Consider the following 22,669-nt stretch of genomic DNA (forward strand, 5'->3'; position numbering starts at 1 on the left):
TTACAGAAATTGCTGGTGGCTCAGTAAGAGAAGATGGTACTAAAAATCTCAAACTAACAATGGCTAAGAGGAAAATAAATTCTGAGGGTCAGTCCTGATCAGTTTAATTTGAACTTCGAGATTTAAAGGAATAAGTTCGGACAGGAGGTTAGAAATTGCACCAAATCTATTTTCCTCCTCTTCCCTTCCCAACGAGCAACTTGTGTCCACCCTGGTTACAGTTACTTGTTTCACCTTGGCTAATATATGATGCTCAAAATGACCCTTTGGTAATGTGCACTGGGATTAAATTGAAGTCTTCGGCTGGTACTAAACTTTGTTTATGGTGTCTTAAAAATGTACACGCTGCTAAATATTTATCAATGTTGGGCTGTTGTCACGGAGGTTGCACCATTTTAACACAATCTACTTGAATAGATATTGTTTCCATTTGTATTACTACCATTCAACACTTTGATTAAAGATTGTCCTTGGTGCCAGTATTCAGTCATTTATGGGCAGCATGTATTCATATATCCTGGCTTTTTGGAATTGCACCAAGTAGCAGCTACAGTTTTGAATTGTACGGCTGTCTAAGAACAATATCTATAGTGCAGTGGTCAGCCAGCAAAGCCGACTGCTCCTCACAATGAATTTAGAGTCATGGGCCTAGAAATTCAGTATAGCCACGTTTGGGGCGCTACAGCATGGCATTCGCTAACTTTTGCGCCCGGCGCAACTTAGCGCCACCTTCGCCGATATTCAGTTGCATCGCCCCAAGAGGTTGCTGCTGTGCTAAAGCAGGCGATGCACGACTATCATTAGGCGCTAAGCCGGCGATCCGGGGCGCAAACACCGAAGGCGGGCGCAGCGCAGGTGCGGCGAGGTGCTCATTGAGGGCAGACAGTCAGGCGCCGGTCAGCACTTAAAGGGGGAGGGTGGAATTGCTTGGCTGCCACGCCCTGCACACTGCAGCCCTAAGGCAAGGCCTGAACACTGCTTCTGGAACAGCTCCACGCCCAGGAGAATGGAGAAGGCCAGGGAGAGAGCGCAGCGCTTCGGCGAGGGTGACCTGAGGCTGCTGGTTGGCGCAGTGGACCGCAGGCGCCATATCCTCTTCCCTGAGGGTGGCAGGAGGCCGCTGCCCGCCGAATATCGGAAAGCATGGAGGGATGTGGCAAACAGGGTCATGTCCAACAGCGTGGTTGGCAGGACACCAACCCAGTGCCGGAAAAAATTCAACGACCTCACTCGGGTTGTCAGGGTGAGTACCCTTTTCCAGTATCCTCCTCATCCCTGCATGTGCACCTCACTTTATGGCCAAACAGGTCTGAAAGCCCTAAGGGCGAGCCCTCATCCAGCAGCTATGGGACTGTCATGAAAAGCACTTGCGCAATCAGGACTTTAGACACTGTCAGGGCTATTCGACCATGGGAGGCAGTGCGGGCAAGATCAGGGCTTGGCACTGTCAGGGCTAATCGAACATGGGAGGCAGTGCGGGCAAGATCAGGGCTTGACACTGTCAGGGCTAATCGAACATGGGAGGCAGTGCGGGCAAGATCAGGGCTTGACACTGTACTTAGAGGCGATCCTTTCTCTTGCAGGCCAAGCTGGCGCATAACAGAAGACAGCAGCGACAGACCGGGGGAGGCTGTCCTGACCTGAAACAGCTGAGCGACCTCGAGCAGCGAGTGGAGCGGATCATGGCAGGCCGGCTGAGTGGCCCCGTCGCCACTGGAGATGCTGACCCTGTTCTGGGCACCAATGGTAAGGTCATCACCTTTTTGACCTTTCCCTTTCCACTTGCGCCTCACACCAGCAACCTTTGCCACTATCGAACCAATGCAGTGCACAGCAGCACTCATGCCTCCCTCGCTGCCGCCCTGTCCTCACTCTAAAGCAACTCTTGTGCCTCCCTGCTTTCAGATGGTGACTCGCCAGGTGAGGAGGCGGCCCCTCAAGCTGGCACTGTGTCCGAGTCAGACATAGAGGAGGAGGAAGAGGAAGCCAGCCCATCAGGGACACCCTCAGCCGAGGCAGCCCATGGCCATGATGGTGACACGTCTTCCCTGGAGGGGAGCAGGGGGGAAGGGTCGGAGGATAGTGAAGCTTCGGGGACCAGCGGGCTGCAGCAATGCGGGAGGGGTGGGGAAGCTCGGCGGCCTTCTCCCCGGAGGGTGAGTGCGGCCTCCAGTCCTGCTATGGTGAGCGCAGAGGAGGTGCGGCTCCTAGCGGAAATGGGCGCCCAGGCTGAGCGCAGGCACACTGAGCTCATGGCTGCAGTGGCAAGGATGCCTGACTCCATAGAGTCACTGGCAAGGAGTGTGCAGGAATTCGGGGCAGCAGAGGCCAGGAGTCTGCAACAATTCAGTGCAGCACAGGCCAGGAGTCTGCAACAATTCAATGCAGCACAGGCCAGGAGTCTGCAGGACATCGCAGCAGCACAGGCTAGGAGTCAGCAGGACTTCGCTGCTTCACAGGCGGCTTCTAGCCAAGTGCTCAGTCGTGCCGTGCATTCACTGGCTGCTGTCATGCAGACACAGACTAGGGCCACACGGGCACTAACTGCTGCCACACTCGCTGGATCGGCCAGGCATCGCCGGGGCACTCGCTGTGCCGCAGCAGCCCAGCAGTCTGTGCCTCAGCAGATTGCTGCGCATGCTGCAGTGCTGGCCCGTGCGCGTGCCAATGTATCAGCCGACCAGGGAGTGCCTGTGATCTGTCAGGTTGGCAGCATTCCTGCAGCCAACACTGTCACTCCTCCATTGCAGCTGCCACCAGCTGTTGGACAGACTGCTGCCGCCCAAGCAGAGTTGGAGCAGTCAGCAGCCGACCCCTCCAGTCCCAGAGCTGGTCCAGGCCGACCCCCAAGGGCATCTGCCGTCTCATCATCTGACCCTCAGCAGCCTTCCCCCAGCCTTGCTGCAGCCACTGGGGTCCCATTGAGGAGGAGCTGCAGGGCGGGTAGGGGCCAGTCACGGAAGCGAAACGGACCACCCTCGCAGGGGGAAAAACTAGAAGGTGTGGCCAAATGTTTTTTACTTATAAAAGCCGAGACTGCTGTATTTGTTTCATATTTAAAGGCCGAGACTGGTGTATTTGTTTCATATATAAAGGCCGAGACTGCTGTATTTGTTTCATATTTAAAGGCTGAGACTGGTATATTTGTTTTACTTGTAAAGGCCGAGACTGGTGTATTTGTGTTTTGTGGGGGGGGTTTCTCCGTTAGTTTGTCATGTGGGAAGGGCACAGAGGTATCACAGTAAAAAAAATTCTTAAATCGCACTGTCCATGCTTTCTTTTGGAAGTCCTGGTTGCCCTGCTCGGCTGAGGCTTATGGAGCGGCTACATTCATCTTCTGCCATTGGCACAAGCCATTCCCTGAGAGGGGGCCTAGAACCGACTTGCAATAAGCCCCTGACGGGCGGCCCTTGCACTTTCTGCCTCCCACCTGTCGGTCCTGGTCCCGGTCCCGGTCCTCCAATCAATGGTCCTCCAATGTCTGCTCCTGGCCCTGGTCCTCCAATGTCTGCTGGCAGTGGCTGAGTCCTGCGGATAGCCAGCTTGTGCAGCATGCAGCACACAACAACGAAATGGGAGACTTGCTCAGGCGAGTACTGTAGGGCTCCCCCGGAACGATCCAGACAGCGGAATCGTTGCTTCAGCACGCCGATTGTTTGCTCAATGATGTTCCTGATTGCTTGATGGCTGTCATTCTATCCCTCTTCAGCAGGGGTGCTGGGCACACGGAGCGGGGCCATCAGCCAGGTGCACAAAGGATAGCCTTTGTCCCCGAGAAGCCATCCTCGTGGGTGAGGCTGGGCCTCGAACATGTCTGCCACAGAAGTCTGGCGCAGGATGAAGGCATCGTGGCTGCTGCCTGGAAAGCGGGCATTGACAGCTAGGATGAGCTGCCTGTGGTCACACACCAACTGCACGTTGAGCGAATGGTAGCCCTTCCGGTTGCGGTAATCCTCGGCATTCTCTAGAGGTGCCTGCAAAGCCACATGCGTGCAGTCAATGGCGCCCTGCACCATGGGGAAGCCCGCTAATGCTGCAAAGCCCATTGCACGCTCTTGCTGCTTGTCAACGGCCATGGGGAAGGAGATGAACTGACGTCTCCTTCTGAAAAGGGCATTGGTCACCTGGCGGATGCAGCAATGTACCGCAAACTGGGAGATGTTGGAAATGTCTCCAGTAGCGGATTGGAAGGAGCCGGTGGCATAGAAGTTGAGAGCCACCGTCACCTTCACTGCCACCGACAGAGACGTCCTGCTCCTCAGCTGTGGCTGCAGATCTCCGCGAAGCAGGTGGCAGATCTCGGTGACCACCGCCCTTCTGAATCGCAGCCTCCGAACACACTGCTCCTCAGACATGTTCAGATATGAGAACTGCTGGCGGTATACCCTGGGTGGGTAAGGCCTCCTTTGCCGACGCCTGTTGCCCCTTCTCCGTCTGGCCATGACTGGCACTCTCTGATGGCGTCTCTGAGCTCTTTGAATGCAATGGAGAAGCCCAACGTTTCCACCCATTGCAGCCCCCATGATATGTTTCCAATCAATGCTATGACACTGAAGTTAAAGACAAGTGCAAAGCTGTGGCCTGAAGCCACAAGTACCTGTGCGAGTGTTGAGCCAAACCAGAAAGCTCTCTACCTTTGTCTCTCTCCAAAGATCCGTCTCTCACAAAGAAGGAGTGGTGCAAAATGGCTGCCATTTATACTGCAGGAGGAGTCCCCTTTAATTAGCGCCCCCCGCGCCCCGCAGCGACTGGGAACCGTTCCCCTCTACCAGTCGCTAGGGGTGCCAGGCGCACAATAGGCCGGCGCCACTGAATTTCTGGTTCGGGGCGCACAAAGGGCGTTGCACCATGAAATGACGTCAGGATCTGCGCGCGCAGCTGAGCGCGCGCAAAAGTTTTGCGCCGCCGCTAAATCTTAACTGAAGTTCGCGAGAGGCGCAGATCGCACTGCGCCCGGGCGCTAGCCGCTTAGCACCCCACTTCTCCTCCTCCTAAGGCGCTAGCGGCTGGCGCAAATAACTGAATTTCTAGGCCATAGGCCCTGAAATTACTGAAGTTCCACTGCGCCAGTGAAAGTGTAGCAGAGCTACTGTCTGTCCATGGACCTGGCTGCAAACCGGGTACCAGATCACAGGGAGGGGCTCATTAACATAATTGGGATGGGCGTCCCATGCCTGCATGGGTGCTCCAGAGCTGCCCTTCCCATTCTGCTACCAGAGGTCAGTGCAGCACCTTGCTGCTCCGATCGTGGGGTCGCAAAGGCCCGGGAAGGGCTAAAGGTGAATGCTGCAGATTTTCTTCTTCCGCTCCTAAGAGAGCTTAGAGTGATGATTCTAAAGGCAATCGGTTCCCTCTCGGATCAATTACCTTTGTCTGGCTCAATGGTTGACGCTAACTGGCTCTCAGCTGGTGAGATTTCCGTTGGGCCTTATAGAAACATAGAAGGCAGGAGTAGGCCATTCGGCCCCTCGAGCCTGCTCCGCCATTCAATGAGATCGTGGCTGATCATTCAAATTAAGTACCCTGTCCCTGCCTTCTCTCCATATCCCTTGATATATTTAGCCTTAAGAAATATATCTAACTCCTTCTTGAATATATTTAATGAATTGGCCTCAACTGCCTTCTGTGGTTGAGAATTCCACAGGTTCGCCACTCTCTGGGTGAAGAAATTCCTCCTCATCTCCGTCCTAAATGGCTTACCCCTTATCCTTAGACTGTGACCCCTGGCTCTGGACTCCCCGGCCATCGGGAACATCCTTCCTGCATCTAGTCTGTCTAGTCCTGTTAGAATTTTATAAGTTTCAATGAGATCCCCTCTCATTCTTCTAAACTCCAGCGAGTATAAGCCCAATCGAACCAATCTCTCCTCATACGTCATTCCTGCCATCTCAGGTATCAGCCTGGTGAATCTTCGCTGCACTCCTTCCATGGCAAGAACATCCTTCCTCAGATAAGGCGACCAAAACTGCACACAATACTCAAGGTGTGGTCTCACCAAGGCCCTGTACAACTGCAGCAAGACATCCTTGTTCCTGTACTCGAACTCTCTCGCTACGAAGGCCAACATACCATTTGCCGCCTTAACCGCGTGCTGCACCTGCATGCTTACCTTCAGCGACTGGTGCACAAGGACAACCAGGTCTCGTTGCACTTCCCCTTTTCCCAATCTATTATGAGGGCATAATGGGTGGAATTCCCAGGGTAGACCAGACTTGCCCCCGAGGTATAGGGGTGGAGGTGAAAGGCTCACTTGCTCCCTTGACTGGAATTTCGCTTGCAGACCCAGGCTTTGACCCACATTCCAGCCCCCCCCAGCAGGCAATCTGCCTGACTTGCAGTCTGCCACCCATTGGAATTTTGGCACCAAAGGAGCTCTGCGCACACCGTGCTTTGATACATGTGTAGAATTTCACGCAACAGCTATTTATTTTTTAACAATGTAGCATTGTGGGAGGGAAGGTCTGCTCCCTCCAAACATTGCAAAAGTTGAAAATTACCCTTCTGAAATACAAATGCAGTTTTGTGCCCGGCTGGAGTTAGACCGCCACTGGTGCCGTCTCCAAAAAGCGTGACACTTAATTATTCCAAGTGGTTTTATATCCCTCGCTCAAGTGCTTTTAAGAGTCCGATTGCCAAGCCAGTTGTCCTGCTACCTTCGCATGGATGTGTACATGAAATCACTTTACGTTGATGTAAATGTGGCAGTATAAGGATTTTAGTACAGGGTAACACCATTTGGAGATTAGTGTGTGCTGAATCGCTGATATTTCTTCAGAAGTGCTGGCAACTGATTTTTTATGGGGTTTAGAGCTGAATCATTTGCAGCCGGAAATAGTCTATGGTAGTGACTTTGTAATGATTTTACATTTACAGGGATAAATTAATTTTTTTCTTCATTAGAAGTTCAATTATAAAACCTTATTAGCTAGCTTTAGTAGATTATGCCAACATTCATCTAATGACTAGCGGCGATATGTTTTGGTTTGCTAACAATTTGTTGAAAAGATATGGCAGCGCGTCACAATAGATTAGCATTTTGAAAATTGGACGGTAGCCAACTCGGCCCCTCTTTACGTAGTTAGTGAGTTGTGTAGCTGTGACAATGCATTAATCACAATTTACACCTTAAAAAAGTCAAAAAACAAATATCCTTGGAGCAATATTTAAATCAAATAGTGTTGCTTTGGGGATAGTATGGTGTACAGGTGTGCAAGCTCCATGAAATCCTACCCAGGTTCAAGTCTTTGATTGACAGCAGGTCCAGGGACATTCCACTCTTCCTGTACAGACATACTTTTCAGCTCACACTGTGACCCGAAAATAAAAGCCAATACTTCAGCTTTAAAACTACTAGTAATTAAAGAGTTTGTTTCTGCTTGTCCATTTTATTTCTTCATATTCTCTTCTCCCCATTCTTAAAATCATTAAATTTTACAGCACAGAAGGAGGCCATTTGTCCCGTTGCGCCTGCACCAGCACTCTGAAAGAGCTCTCCGTTTAGTCCCATTCTCCTGCTCTTTCCTCATACCTTTTTTAATTTTTCTATTTCAAATATATATTCACTCCCTTATTAAAAGCAATTATTGATTCTGATTCCAAGATTACCCTAACAACACTCTGCACAAAAAAATCCTAATCTCCCCCCCCCCCCCCCCCTTCATTCTTTTGGTTCTGATCCTAAATTTATACCTTGAATTACCGACTCACTGAACAGTGGAAACTATTTTTCCTCTATTTACCTTGTCAAAACTCCTCTATCAGATCTCCTCTTAACCCTCTCTCTCCTAGTAAAAGAAGCCCCAATTTCTCTCGTCTTCTCTGAACTAGCTCCTGTCATCCTAGACATAAAAACAGGAAATACTCAGCGGGTCAGGCAGCATCTGTGGAGAAAGAAACAAAGTTAACGTTTCAGGTCGATGACCTTTTGTCAAAACTGGAAAAAGTTAGAGATGTAACAGATTTTAAGCAAGTGCAGGGAAAGCGGGGAGGGAGGAAAGAACAAAAGGGAAGATCTGTGATAGGGTGGAAGGCAGGAGAGATTAAATGACAAAAGGGATGATGGTGCAAAGCACGTTGGAACAGTGTAAGAGGCCGAGCGCAGAGAAGTCAGAGTGGGAGTGGAGCGGAGCATTAAAGTGACAGGCGACCGAAAACTCGGGGTCACGATTACGGACTGAACAGAGGTGTTCGCAAAGAGGTGTTCCGCAAAGAGGTCACCCAATCTGCGTTTGGTCTCCCCAGTGTAGAGGACTTCAGGAGAACGAGCAGGTTGGTGCTCGGGGCGGGGACCTTCCTTCGGAACACCGTACTGGCAGCACTCTTGGTGTTGACCAGCTTTGTTTCTTCTACCTGAGCTGTGTGGCCTGCTCCACTTTGCCAGTTTCTTGTGCTTCCCTTTTAACTGCCTATCCCCCTCCTGGCTAAGCTATTCGCACACTCTCTCTGCCTCGTATATGTCTTTCATTTCTGTGATTTCTCTCAATCTGCCTCCTGTAGTCTCATGCTTGTATCACTCCTGCAATTTAACCACCTCCTGTTCTTCACTTTGCAGGTCATTCGATTTCTTTCCCTGTCTGTTATTTGTGTGTTTTCCCCTTCCCCTTCCCCTTGTTCTCTTCCTTTTTAAATGTCGTTCCTCAGTATTGGCCCAGAACTTGGTGTCGGGGGCTTGCCGCGCGTGCAAGCCCCCGATGTGCAAGCCCCCGATGTGCACTTACCCGGCGCGCCGACATCTGAAACCTGGCACGCAGTGGATTTCCTGTCACTGGCCCAGTTCAGATGTCGGCGCACAGTGCTTACCTGATCCAGCGGCATACTTAGTGCAATGTGCCGGCTGGGATCAGGTGAGCACTCTGCAGCCAATCAGGGGAGGGGAAACTCATTCATGAGTTTGATAGTAAAGACTGTCAAACTCATGAAAACTACGGGGGCCCAAAACACTAGTTAAACTTTAAATAAAATTTTAAAAAACATCCCACTGATTATAACTATAAATAAGTTTTTTAAAATGTTTTAAACAATTAATCAATTTTTTGAAAAAAATACATTTTTAAAAAATAGGGTCTAAAACTAAACTTACCATCCTGTAAATTCTTTAAAAATAACAAACCTGTGGAAAAAAAATTTCTACATTGTACTAAAAGCCCACTTACCTGAAAAACTAAATACTTACGTCTTGGTTTTTCCACGCGTAAAGACCGGAGGCCTTTACGCGCGCGCAACTCTGGAAAAAAAAAAGGAATTTTACTGCGCACGCACTGCCTGCGCAGTCGCGCGCGTTCTGCTTCTGAACTCCTTCGTTCAGAGGACAGGAAATGCCGGTTTTCCCCGCATGCGCTGTGCATGCTGAAAACCGGCATTTCCTCCGGCCAGACGCGTGAGTACCCCGACCGTACTCACGTGTTTGGAAAGGAATTACTGGGCCAATATCTTCCACTTCCAATGAAAGGACTGCACCTGAAATGTCAACTGTGTTTCTCTCTCCACAGATGCTGCCTAACCTGCTGAGTCTGTCCAGAATTTTCTGTTTTAGTTTGAGATTTCTAACATCTGCAATACTTTGTTTTTTGTGTATCTTAAGCCAGTTACTAAATACTACTTTCTCCTTCAGGTATCTTCTGCTATCCAAAACACTCTATCTAGGTCCTCATCTGGTCATATAATTGCTCCATTGTGTCCATGTTGCTCTGTCGCATTTTGATTGTCATGTGATCCATGGACAAGGATTCAATGGACTTCTGTTCTTCCTCTTAAACCCATTTAATGTCCTGGGGGGAGGGGGGGAGGAGGAATGTAAGCAGGGTCTCTTTGCTGGAGATGGCTCAAGATTTGTTTGGTGATAAATGGCATCTGTGGCATTAACCTATTTCATTACATATGTTGCAAAGTTTCTGGTTATAGTCTCTCTGGCTTGAGAGGAAATCTAAAACACGATCTTCAAAATGATACAGACTTAGTGCATGGTTCAGTTATAAGCACGACAGCCTTCAGTTATGAGGTTGGTAGTTCTGAATTTATAACGAGCCGTAGCAACAGATTGAGAGCTATAAAAAGCAGCAGAGAACAGTCCTCACAGTGTAGTTGAATTAAACAAGCAGGTCTTTATAGATTACCAGCTAAGTTTTAGTCAGCTTCTATACCTTATAAGGACAGGTGAGTATAATGATGCAGTTCAAAAAGACCTTGGAGTCTTAGTTGACTTGATGTTTAACATGTCCACCCATGAAATCAATCAACAGAGCCAACAGAATGTTGAGTTACTTTGTCAGAATAATGGATTGCAAGTTAGAGGGAGAGGAGGATTGTAACAGACTTCAGGAGGACATAGACAGACTGGTGAAATGGGCATACACATGGCAGATGAAATTTAACGCAGAGAAATGTGAGGTGATAAATTTTGGTAGGAAGAATGAGGAGAGGCAATATAAACTAAATGGTACAATTTTAAAGGGGGTGCAGGGACAGAGAAACCTGGGGCTATACGTACACAAATTTTTGAAGGTGGCCGGACAAGTTAAGAAGTCTGTTAAGAAAGCATATGGGATCCTTGGCTTTATTAATAGAGGCATAGGGCTGGATTTTCCTAAGCCCCTGGAGTCGGGTTGGAGGCGTGCGGGCGATAAAAATCGGAGATCCGGGGGTCCCGACCCCATCCCGCCTCCATGTCAATTTCATAGGAGTCGGGTTGCCGACAATTGCTGGAACCCGACTCCCAGAGGCGGGAAGGGATTAAAGGCAATTAAACTGCCTGTTAACAGGTAGTTTTTTGCCTATTCGCGATTTTTATTGCTGGTTTGTGGGCTTCCCGACAGCTCCAAACCACGAAAAGTTTTCGAGGCGGGACGTGGGTCTGAGGTCTTGGAAGGGTCGAGATGCCCAGTGTTCAGGTGAGTGAGGGGTGCAGGAGTGCAAAGGTAAGTGTTTTGCAAGTGTTTAAAGTGTTTAAATAAGTTTAACTTACTTTTACTTACCTTTACAGGAGTCCTGCATTCCGGTGTCGGGAGTCGGCTGCAAGAACCACAGAAGCTCCGATTTTTAAAAAAAAATCAGCTTCTTGGTTTCTGCAGCAAAATGATTTTAAAGTTATCCTGAGAAAGGACTGAGGCTGAATTAGCAGTTTCTCAGTGCTTGACAGCTTCAAACAGCTGTTAAACACTGATATTTCATCTGCCAAAAGCTCTTGACAGATGAAATGTCAATCTCTGACGTCACCTGTTGCCGGGTGGCCCTTAATTGGCCCGCTGAGCCCACAGGGCGGGCTCAACAAGGTCAATCAGAGGAAAATCCAGTGGGTTGGCCACATCTCCATGGAGGCGGGACAACAAGCCCGAATGTGGGTTTCCCACCTCCAACCCGCCCCCGTAGCAAAATCCAGCCCATAGAGTTCAAAAGCAAGGGAGTTATGCTAAACCTTTATAAATTAATGCTTAGGCCTCAGCTGGAGTATTGTGTTCAATTCTGGGCACCACACTTTAGGAAGGATGTCAAAGCCATAGAGAGGGTGCAGGAGAGAGTTACTCGAATTGTATCAGGAATGAGGGACTTAAGTTATGTAAAAAAGCTGGGATCTCCTTACAGCAGAGAAGGTTAAGAGATTTGCTAGAGGTGTTTAAAACACGAAGGGTTTTGATAGAGTAGATAAACAGAAACTGTTTCCAGTGGCAGTAAGGTCAGTAACCAGAGGACACAGATGTAAGGTAATTGGCAAAAGAACCAGAGGCGATATGAGAAAATGTATTTTTACATAGCCAGTTGTTGTGATCTGGAATGCATTGCCTGTAAGGTTGGTGGAAGCAGATTCTATAATAACCTTCAAAAGGGAATTGGATAAATACTTGAAAGATAAAAATTTGCAGGGTTATGGGGAAAGAACAGGGGAGCGGGACTAATTAGATAGCTCTTTCAAAGAGCCGGCACAGGCGCGATAGGCCGAATGGCCTCCTCCTATGCTGTATTATTCTATAAAACGTCCCAAGGCATTTCACAGGTGTATTATAAGACAAAATTTTGACACCAAGCCATATAGGAGAAATTAGGGCAGGTGACCAAAAGCTTGGTGAAAGAGTTAGGTTTTAAGGAGTGGCTTAAAGAAGGAAAGAGAGGTAGCGAGGTGGACAGGTTTAGGCAGGGAGTTCCAGTGCTTAGGGCCTAGGCAATAGAAGGCACGGCCATCAATGGTTGAGCAATTATAATAAAGCGATGCTCAAGAGGGCAGAATTAGAGAAGTGCAGATATCTCGGGGGGGGGGGGAGGAGTGGGGGTTGTGGGGCTGGAGGAGATTACAGAGATAGGGAGGGGTCTAGAGGTAACAAAGGCATGGATGAGGGTTTCAGCAGTGGATGAGCTGAGGCAAGGGCAATGTTACAGAGGTGGAAATAGGCGGTCTTAGTTATGCTGCGGATATGTGGTCAGAAGCTCAAGGTTGCGAACAGTGTGGTTCAACCTCAGACAGATGTTAGGGAGAGGGATGGAGTCAGTGTCTAGGGAACAGAGTTTGTGGCGGGGACCGAAAACAATGGCTGCGGTCTTCCCAATATTTAATTGGAGAAAATTTCTGCTCATCCAGAACTGGATGTTGGACAAGCAATCTGACAATATATATTTTATATACATATAAAATGTGTGTGTGTAATTGTTGTTCTTTGTTCATTTAATAAATTTGCTTCATATTTTAAAATTAGAATGAGGCTTGATTTGATGTTCTATCACTAGTCAAGGACTGGATACATAAGATTAATTGCAGTAGCTTAAAAATAATTGACAGTCAAGAGTTTTCCATTCATTGTCCACGGTGTATTACTGAATGCTATACATAGATAGTAAGGCCAGTGAAGACACTTTAGAAAGCATAGGAAGTGGGGATTCACCTACAAACAGGAGTGCTCTAAGATACGAGAGACATGAAATCTGAAGTAAAAAAGGTTAGAAAAGTGTGTGTGTGTCCCACTCCAAGCAACACTGGCATTATAGTAGTATTCTACCTACAAAACTGAATATTGGCCTTTTCCTTACTCCACACAAGCAAGGGAACCTCAAGAAACCTATTCTTTGGGCAGCAAAATGGTTATTTACTTAGGGGGAAAATTTCGGTTGATTTGCATCTCCCGTTAGCACCCTAGCTCGCGCCTGTGCGCGGCGGCTGTAACCATTAGTGCCACGAGGCGCTGCACCGCCGGCGATGACGTCATCGCATTGCACAGCGCCCCGACTGCGATCTTCGGTAGCGCCGCCGAACGCGATGTCCGATGGGATCAGGGGGGCCTACCTGCGGCCGGGGCAGCGCAAATTAACGGGAGGGTGCCGGGCGGCCCTTTTTGTTGCTGGCCGCCTGCCAGCACCTGCCTGCTTTGCCGCCCCCGGCCTCCTCTGCAGCCCCCCACGGAGTGCCGGCTGCGCTCCGTGAGCCCGGCACTTCTCGAGTGCTGGGCTCTTTTGCCGGCACTCCAGTCCCTGGTGGCCCAGCTGGGCCCCATGTCGTGCTGTGCTAGGCCCCTCCCCTTTAATAAGGGGAGGAAGGCCTGCAGTACCGTGGCACGCACTAAAAGTAGCGCCCCAGTGAAGTTAGCGCCCCAAAGGGGGCACGACCCAATTTTTCCCCCTGAAGCTCTTTTCTAAAGCTAACAGCCACTTTACTTGCAAAAGGCTTGATTTTCCAAACCTGTGCAGACTACATCAAAAACAAATCAGCTAAAGTAATCAGCCAAGATTTCGGTCTGTTTCAGCAGCTTGCCTGGATCAGCAGATGTTAACCGTGCCAGATGGAAGCACTGCTGCATGTACTCGTAACCTGCCTTAATTCTGCCAGGATCCTCATAATACATTACCAGTGCTCAGTACTTGGAACTTCTGCATCAAAGCTTATTTTTCAAATTGCTTTTAAATTACAACAACACTTTACTTGCATCCCCGCATTCATGTTTTTTTCATCATTGCTTCAGATTATTAACAATTTCCATGCTGAAAGAAAGAAAAACTTGCATTGATGCAGCGCCTTTCATGACCTCAGGAGGTCCTGAAGCGCTTTACAGCCAATGAAGTACTTTTGAAGTGTAGTCACTGTTGTGATGCAGGAAACGTGGCAGCCAATTTGCACACGGCAAGCTCCCACAAACAGCAATAAAATAATGATCAGATAATCTGTTTTAGTGATGTTGGTTGAGGGATAAATATTGGCCAGGACACCGGGGAGAATGCCCCTGCTCTTCTTCGAAATAGTGCCACGGGATCTTTTACATCCACCATAGTAGGACTACGCAATCTATCTTACTCAAGTTTTCTGCCATGTTTGCTAATTTAGAAAATTCCGGGAAAGTGTCGTGGGGATGGATACCTGACATAACAGATCTTTGTCTTTTTATTCCTCTTTGCCGTGTGTCTGGGAACACCGATATCCCAGGCGCAGGAAAGAGGAAAATCCAGAGCAAAAGAGTAAATTCCTGCTTTGGTTATGTAAAACGCAGAATTTTGCTGTAGCCGGCCATGCAAATGCTGTGCTTCAAGAAATTAACAGGATCAATTCCTACTGAGGTGAAAATGGTCAAGCACTTTGCTGATGTTTATAAGCAGATAGATAAAAGATGTGCTGCCTGCTTGATTAGACATGTTACAGAATCTTCACGATAACATACAGGCTCTGTTATATCACAAGGGCTAAAATTTCCCTCACATAAAAGTTCATCGTCTCATTCTGTTGTAGATATGAAATTTATCCCAGCTGTGATTGAATTTCAACTGATAAGCTGTAGAAAGTGTGTGGAAAGGCAGTTGGCACAGGTATGAGAAAATTGTGAAGATTTTGACAAAGTCTGTCATGCGAAATTAGTGAATATGACAAAAGTTATCTTTCTGCCTTTGCTTTCTTCCATTTTAATTTACTTGATGAGTGAGATCCCAATCTTTAACTACAACTGGATCTAGTAATAGGAAATGAATCAGAGCAGATAAGAGAAGTAAGGCATAGGGGAACATCTAGGCAACAGCGATCATAACATAATAACGTTTAAAATAATGATTGAGAAAGACACAAGTAAGACAAAGACCAAAGTAATAGATTGAAAAAGAGCTACTTTTGGAGAATGCGAATAGAGCCAGGGAAGGTAAGCGGGAAAAAAATGACAGACTAGGAAATATTTAAAACGGTGATCAATAGAATTCAGGGGAAATATATTCCGCTAAAAAACAAGAACAAACTAGCCAATAATAAAACACCATGGATAAATAAAGAGATATGGGTAACATTGAAACTAAAGAAAAAGGAATACACTAAGTACATAGACAATAAAGGAAAGGATGACAAAGGAAACATGAAGAGGTTAGGAAAGAAGTCAAAAGAACAATTAGGAAATCAAAAAGGAACCATGAAATTAAATTATCGAGGAATATAAAAAGAAATAGTAAAGTGTTCTACAAACATATAAATAACAAAAGAAAAATCAGGATAGGGATAGGACCACTAAAGGATGCACAAGATAAACTCAAGTAATGACAGTGAAATGTTGAATAGTTACTTTGCCTCATTATCTACCAGGAAAACTAACAAGGTGGGCATGACAGAAGAGATCATAAAAGATATAGGGGGAAAAATTCAGTTGGTAGCACAACCCGTTAGCGCCTTAAGAGGGCGCTAAGTGGGGCGCAAACCAACTAGCGCCCGGGCACGGTGATATCTGCGCCTCTCGCGAAATTGACCGGACATTTTGCAGCGGCGCTAAACAATACTGCCCGATCTCCTGCGCACGCAGATCTTGACGTAATTCAAGAGTGCAACGCCCTTGGGGCGCCCCAGACCGGAAATTCAGTGGCGCCCCCCTCCTTTCCACCTGGTGCTACCAACGACAGGTTGACTGGAACGCTTCCCAGTCGCTGAGGGGCTGGGGGGGGCAGGGCGCTATTTAAAGGGGGCCTCTTCCTGGCTTTTGTGTGGTAGCCATTTTTCACCACTCGTTCTGAGAGAGAGAGAGAGAGAGAGAGAGATTTGGAGAGAGAGAAAGAAAGAGAGACTTCTGCATTGAGTCAACGCTGTCTGAGGTAGTTTTGGCTTCTGACCATAACTTTGCAGGTACTTTGCTTTTTGACCTTCATAACTTTGATTGCCTAGATACTATGGGGGCTGCAATGGATGGGAATGTCGTCCTTCTCCATCACATTCGGAGGGCACAGAGACGCAGAGAGAGAGTGGCAACCATGGTCGGACAGAGGAGGGCCAACAGGCCTCGGTACAGGGGACCTTACCCTCCCAGGGTTTTTCGCCAACAGTTCTACATTAATATGTCTGAGGAGCACTGTTTGCGAAGGCTGCGATTCAGCAAGGAGGTGGTCACTGAACTCTGCCATCTGCTTCAGCCAGATCTGCAGCCTCAACTGAGGAGCAGGACGTCTCTGTCAGTGGCAGTGAAGATAACAGTGGCTCTCAACTTTTATGCCACCGGCTCATTTCAATCAGCTACTGGGGACATCGCCAATATCTCCCAGTTCGCGGTGCATTGCTGCATCTGTCAGGTAACAAATGCCCTCTTTAAAAGGAGACGAGAGTACATCTCTTTCCCCATGACCCCGGACAAGCAGCAAGAACACGCAATGGGCTTTGCGATGATAGCGGGCTTCCCCATGGTGCAGGGCGCCATTGACTGCACCCATGTGGCTTTGCGGGCGCCACAGGAGAATGCTGAGGATTTCTGCAACTGAAAGGGATCCCATTCCTTAAACGTCCAGTTGGTCTGTGACCACAGACAGCTGATACTCGCTGTCAATGCCCACTTTCCAGGCAGCAGCCACGATGCCTTCATCCTGCGCCAGACTTCTGTGGCAGACCTTTTCCAGGCACCGCATCACCCAGGAGGTTGGCTTCTCGGGGACAAGGGATATCCTCTGTGCACCTGGCTGATGACACCGCTCCGTTCGCCCAGCACCCCTGCTGAGCTACGATACAACGAGAGCCATCAAGCTACCAGGAACATCGTTGAGTACACAATCGGCGTGCTCAAGCAATGGTTCCGCTGTCTGGACCATTCTGGAGGAGCCCTGCAGTACTCACCTGAGCAAGTCTCCCACTTCGTTGTTGTGTGCTGCATGACCTTGCAATCCTCAGGACCCAGCCAATGCCACCAGACATTGGAGCACCAGCAGAGGAGGAGGAGGAAGAGGAGGAGGAAGGTGAGGACGATGATCATCAGCAGCACCAAGGCGGGAGGGAGGCACAAAGTGGAAGGGCCGTCCAGCAAAGGCTCATAGCAAGTCGCTTCTAGGCCCCCTCTGAGGGAATGGCTTCTGCCATTCAAACAACCTGAATGAAACCATCCCGCAACCCCTAAGCTGGTCAAGGCAACAATGAGTTCAAAGACCAAACATGTACATTTTGAATACAGACACTTCTTTATTTCACAAACTCTGTGTGTCTCATTTCCGCATGACAAAGTAATAGAAAGAAACACAAAAAAAAGCAGTCATTCACATAACTAGCTCTCACAACCTGGAGACAATGTCCAAAACAGTAACAAAAATTTGACCACGAAGGAGAGAGGACAAAAGGTGATGACCTTACCATTGCTGTCCAGAACGGGGTCGGCGTCTCCAGTGGCGACGGGACCAATCACCTGGCTTGCCACAAACCTGTGGACTCGCTCAAGATCGCTGAGGGGTTGAAGCTGAGGCCGCCCTCCACCGGTCCGTTGCTGCTGTCTCCTATTATGAGACAGCTTGGCCTGCAAGAAAAAGGATGGCGTCTGAGTAAATATGCAGCCATGATCTTGCCTGAAATGCCTCCCGTGGTTGAATAGCCCTTACTGTATGCAGCCATGATCTTGCCTGAAATGCCTCCCATGGTTGAATAGCCCTTACTGTATGCAAAGTGTGGAATGTGCATGTGTGTTTGATGAAAGGGCCATAGGTGTTGGATGAGTGTTGGGCATTGGGGTTTTAAGACCCTCTGGCCATAAAGTGAGGTTGAGATGGAGGGATGAAGAGGTTTTGAAAAAAAGGCACTCACCCTGATGACCCGAGTGAGGTCGTTGAACTTTTTCCTACATTGCACATGGGCCCTAGGCACCATGCTGCTTGAGGACACACTCTGAGCCACCTCCCTCCACACTCTTCTGTACTCGCGTTGCAAAGGCCTCCTGCCACTCTCTGGGTACAGAATGGATCTTCTGTGCTCCACCCCGCGAACCAGAGCCTCCAAAGCCCACTCGCAGAAGCGCTGTGCTCGCTCCCTGGCCCTTTCCATAGTGCCTGGCTGCTAGATTTAGCCACAGGTCTGCCCAGGCCGCGATTCAAGGCTTCAGTGAGCAGGGTGTGGCTGCAGAGCAAGATTGACCCTCCCCTTTAAGAACTGACCAGCGCCAGTGTGTCTGTGTTCAATCGCTAACTGACAGCACCTGCGCTGCGCCCGCCCTCTGAGGTAGCGCCTCGCTCCTCGGCCTTAGCGCCTTAAGAGAGTTGTGTGGCACCTGATTTAGCACTCCAATCACCTCCAGGGGCGATAAAAGTCAAGTTTGCTGTCGGAGGCGATAATTAGCGCCAGGCGCTAAATTTTGCGCACGGCCGATAATGGCGCCCCATATGGGGCGATACCGAATTTCTCCCCCATAGGATTACATAGGATATACGGCACAGAAACAGGCCATTCGGCCCAACCAGCCCATGCTGGCGTTTATGCTCTACTCAAGCCTCCTCCCATCCTTCCTCATCTAACTCTATTGGCATAACCTTCTATTCCCTCTCCCTCATATGCTTATCTAGATTCCCCTTAAATGCATCTATACTGTTCGCCTCAGCTACTCCCTGTGGTAGTGAGTCCTCACTACTCTCTGGGTAAAGAAGTTTGTTCTGAATTCCCTATTGGATTTCTTGGTGACTATCTTATATTGATGGCCTCTAGTTTTGCTCTTCCCCACAAGTGGAAACACTCTCTTTGTGTCTACTCTATTAAAACCTTTCATAATTTTAAAGGCCTCTATTAGGCCACTCCTTGGCTGTTTTATTTCAGATTTCCAGCATCCACAGTATTTTGTTTTTGTATAAGTATCTTTGAAATGTAGTCACTGTTGTAATGTAGGCAAACGTGGCAGACAATCATCTGTTTTCTCTTTGGTGGTGATGATTGAGGTATAAATGTTGGCCAGGACATTGGGAAAACTCCCTAATCCCATGGAATCCTCTTGACAGGGCAGACGTGGCTCAGTTTAACATCTCATCGGAAAGACAATGGGGGAAAAATTCAGTATCGCCCCATTTGGGACGCTATTATTGGCGGTGCGCAAAGTTTAGCACCTGGCGCTAATTATCGCCTCCGATGGCAAACTTGGCTTTTATCGCCCCTGGAGGTGATTGGAGCGCTAAATCAGGCGCTTCACACCTCTCTTAAGGCGCTAAGGCCGAGGAGCGAGGCGCTACCTCACAGCGCTGGCGAAGCTCATGTGATTTCAGTCAGCAATGGAACACAGACACACTGGCACCGTCCAATTCTTAAAGGGGAGTTCTGACGAATGGTCATCGACCTGAAACTTTAAATCTGTTTCTCTCTTCACAGATGCTGCTTGACCTGCTGAGTTTCTCCTGCATTTTCTGTTTTTATCTTAAAGGGGAGGGCTGATCTTGCTCTCCAGCCACATCCTGCTCATTGCAGCCTTGAATCTCGGCCTGAATCTCAGCCTGGAGAGACCTGTACATCAAATCTGCTGGAAAGAACAATGGAGAGAACCAGGGGAAGAGCTCAGAGTGCAGCCCCCACAGTCTCTTCTAAATCGATACAAGGAAGGGCAAATCAAAACCAACCTGCAAAGTGCTGCTCAGTACCCAAAACTCCTTCACACAGCGTTGAATCTCTCCAGAAGTCTCTCTCTCTCAGAATGCATGGTGCAAAAATGTCACTGACAAAAAAAGGCAGGAAGTGGTCGCCTTTAAATAGCGCTCCCCTAGTCCCTTTCTGACAGCATAACGCTCCCCTCAACCTGTCGTTGCTAGCGGCAGGCGGTAAGGCAGGGGGCGCCACTCAATTTCCAGTCCGGGGCGCTAACGGGGCGTTGCGCACTCGACTGACATCACGATCTGCCGGCACAAGAGATCGTGGCGGAATTGTTTAGCGCCGCCACAAAATGTCCAGTCAATTTCGCGAGAGGCGCAGATATCGCCGCGCCCGGGTGCTAGTTGCTTTGCGCCCCACTTAGCGCCCTCTTAAGGCGCAAACGGGTGGCGCTACCAACTGAATTTTTCCCCCAATATGTGCAACAGTGTAGCACTCCCTTAAGTGATCAAGCCTCTGGAGTGGGGCTCGAACCCAGGACTTTCTGACTCAGGGGCGAGAGTGCTATCACAGAACCAAGTCTATTTTCCTAAAAGCAAGGATGCATCACATGCATATACAAATTGTCCAGAAAATCCTTGGAGAAATCTGCCATCAGCAGTATAGTTCTCTTTCTGTCTGTAGTTCAGATTATGGATGCTTTACTTCAACCTTAGTTCTGGGAAATCTTATGAAGTACGACAAAGTCTATCTTCCAAGGTTCAAAGAGAGTGATTTATAATACATAGCTATTTTGAAGTTTTTTTTAAACAAAGGATTATTGTATAATTTATTTGTATTTCTTTGCTAATTATTCAGATGGCAGATTCAACAGCTAATTTTCAAGATTACATATTGGGAGTCTCAAACTTAAATGTGGAGGATTAATAAATTATTCTGTCACACTGCTGATAAACCATTCAAATCCATTCGTCAACTGCGAAAAATGGAATGTGCTGATGACTGACTCAAACCTAGGGATAAGCAGATCATATGTGAATATGGGCTCCATAATTTTAATAGATAATTTTCTCTATTACTAGGCTTCTGTACCATTCTTTTTCCTACTCCCTGCAGGAGTAGGCAAGAAAAACCATAAAGCCTAAGTTTATAGGCACAGGGGAGGTGTGAGGACCTGATCCTGAGGTTGGACACTGGAGGGAAACTTGTGCGCATCAACAGAATTGCTGGTGTCACCGGCAACTCGAGTTAACGGCCGCAGCGTTACTGGTGAAAAATTCACGCTGGGGGTTGGCAATGTGTAGCGCAGCGCTACCTTACCGGGCAGCGCCCTCCTGGTGGCATTAATGGAGGCCTTCGACCCAAAGTTCCCGTCCACTGTCGGCGTTGCTGCTTCTTGCAGCCTCTGGGAGCGAGGCTGTGGAGTTCGCAAAGCATTGTGGGCAATTAAAAGGGCTATGAATTAAAGGGGCAATGCACTCAGAACTAATAAAAATTACAATGCAGTGGAAAAAATGCATTTTTCAGCCCTTGCTGCCTTTCAAAAAAAAACATAAACATTAAAAAGAATTCCCAAAAGGCAGTCTTCAGCTATTAAAGCGGAATGAGAAAAGTGCTTCAGCACTAACATAACTGGCTCAGCAAGCCAGGGAAGGGGCACCCAGGGGTCTCGCACACAGCACTCTAGTTTTGTGCAGGGGGTCAACACTGCAAGCGAGGCCCTGTACCCACAGGGGGCAGGAGGCCCTCCAGAAAGAATGTTGTGGGACCACATCACCGAGGCTGTCACTGCCAGCAGTGTCGCCCCCACCACCTGGCTCCAGTGCCCAAAGAAGCTTCATGAACTCAGACCACCGGTCAAGATCAGTGAATGCATCTTCAAAAGCCATCTCCTACCAACTGCATCGCTAGACTCACACACTGCTCAATGCATGACTCCCCCCCATCCCCCCGCACCCCCCATCACTTACCTACCAACAATCTGTATCAATCACAAGGCACATCTCCCATTCCTAGACTCACCCCTTGGAGGAGATGGTGCGGGCCATTCTTAGCAGGGCATGGCTGAGCCCTTGGCCAGCGGTGGGGCTGAAAGGATACAAAATGCTGGTATCCTCATATGCTATCGATTTTCTCGCATGCACCTCTTGCTTTCCTGCCCACCCCTCACCACAACTGCACTCTTGTGCCTTCCTCATTTCACACACCCAAGAAATGCAGCCTGCCCAGCCAGTGGGTGACCAAAAAGAGGGAGAGGAGAGTGAAGAAGAAGAAGATGATGATGATCGATTTGACACTCCCAGCCACCAGCTCCTCAAGGTCGACCAGCAAGGACATTTGCAGAGTCCCCCACTGAAAGTCAGCAGCCTTCCACCAGCCATACTGCAGCCACTGGGGTAGCGCTGCATGATATCAGTAGGATAGACAGAGGTATACACAAGACAGTCACGAAGAGAATACATAAGGGTGATGAGTTGATTCTTTGATGTCATATTGGATGGATAGATGTATACAGTTGGATTGGAAAGTTTGCTTTGTGGTGGCTTTTATTTCAGCATTGTGGCCAAGAGGACGCTGTGATGGTCAGTGACAGAGGGAAGGGAAGGTGTGAGACAAATATTGAAAGGGGAATTGGGGTTGTGGTCAATGGGATGATTCCATCCCGGATATCCCGGCCACAAAGGGGCTGTCTGGGATGCATCCTTCCATCTGCTTCCTACTCTTCGGCTCATTCCTCTTCTGTGTCTTCCTCTTCGCTCTGTGAGTGGTTGCTGTAATTCTGAAATGACAGCATAAAATGCTGGAAATACTCAGCTGGTCAGGCAGTCTCTGGACCTGAGACATGGGCCAGGATTTTCCAGGGTGGTAGCGGGCGCGATTGGTGGTGGGTTGGGTGGGAAAGTTGTTATTTTTGACAGTGCGTCAGGAACC

At 48.6% G+C, this 22,669-nt stretch overlaps 1 protein-coding gene across 3 annotated transcripts in view; it reads left to right on the plus strand.

Annotated features, from left to right (window-relative positions):
* The window catches only part of cpped1 (calcineurin-like phosphoesterase domain containing 1), a 273,994-nt gene that overhangs the window by 183,134 nt on the left and 68,191 nt on the right, over positions 1–22,669 (plus strand). The gene's annotated exons all lie outside the window — the stretch shown is intronic.

This window comes from Somniosus microcephalus, chromosome 11, assembly GCF_052327205.1.
Source record: "Somniosus microcephalus isolate GS21.2 chromosome 11, FLI_Smic_1.0, whole genome shotgun sequence".
In the NCBI taxonomy this organism is placed as follows: Eukaryota; Metazoa; Chordata; class Chondrichthyes; order Squaliformes; family Somniosidae; genus Somniosus; species Somniosus microcephalus.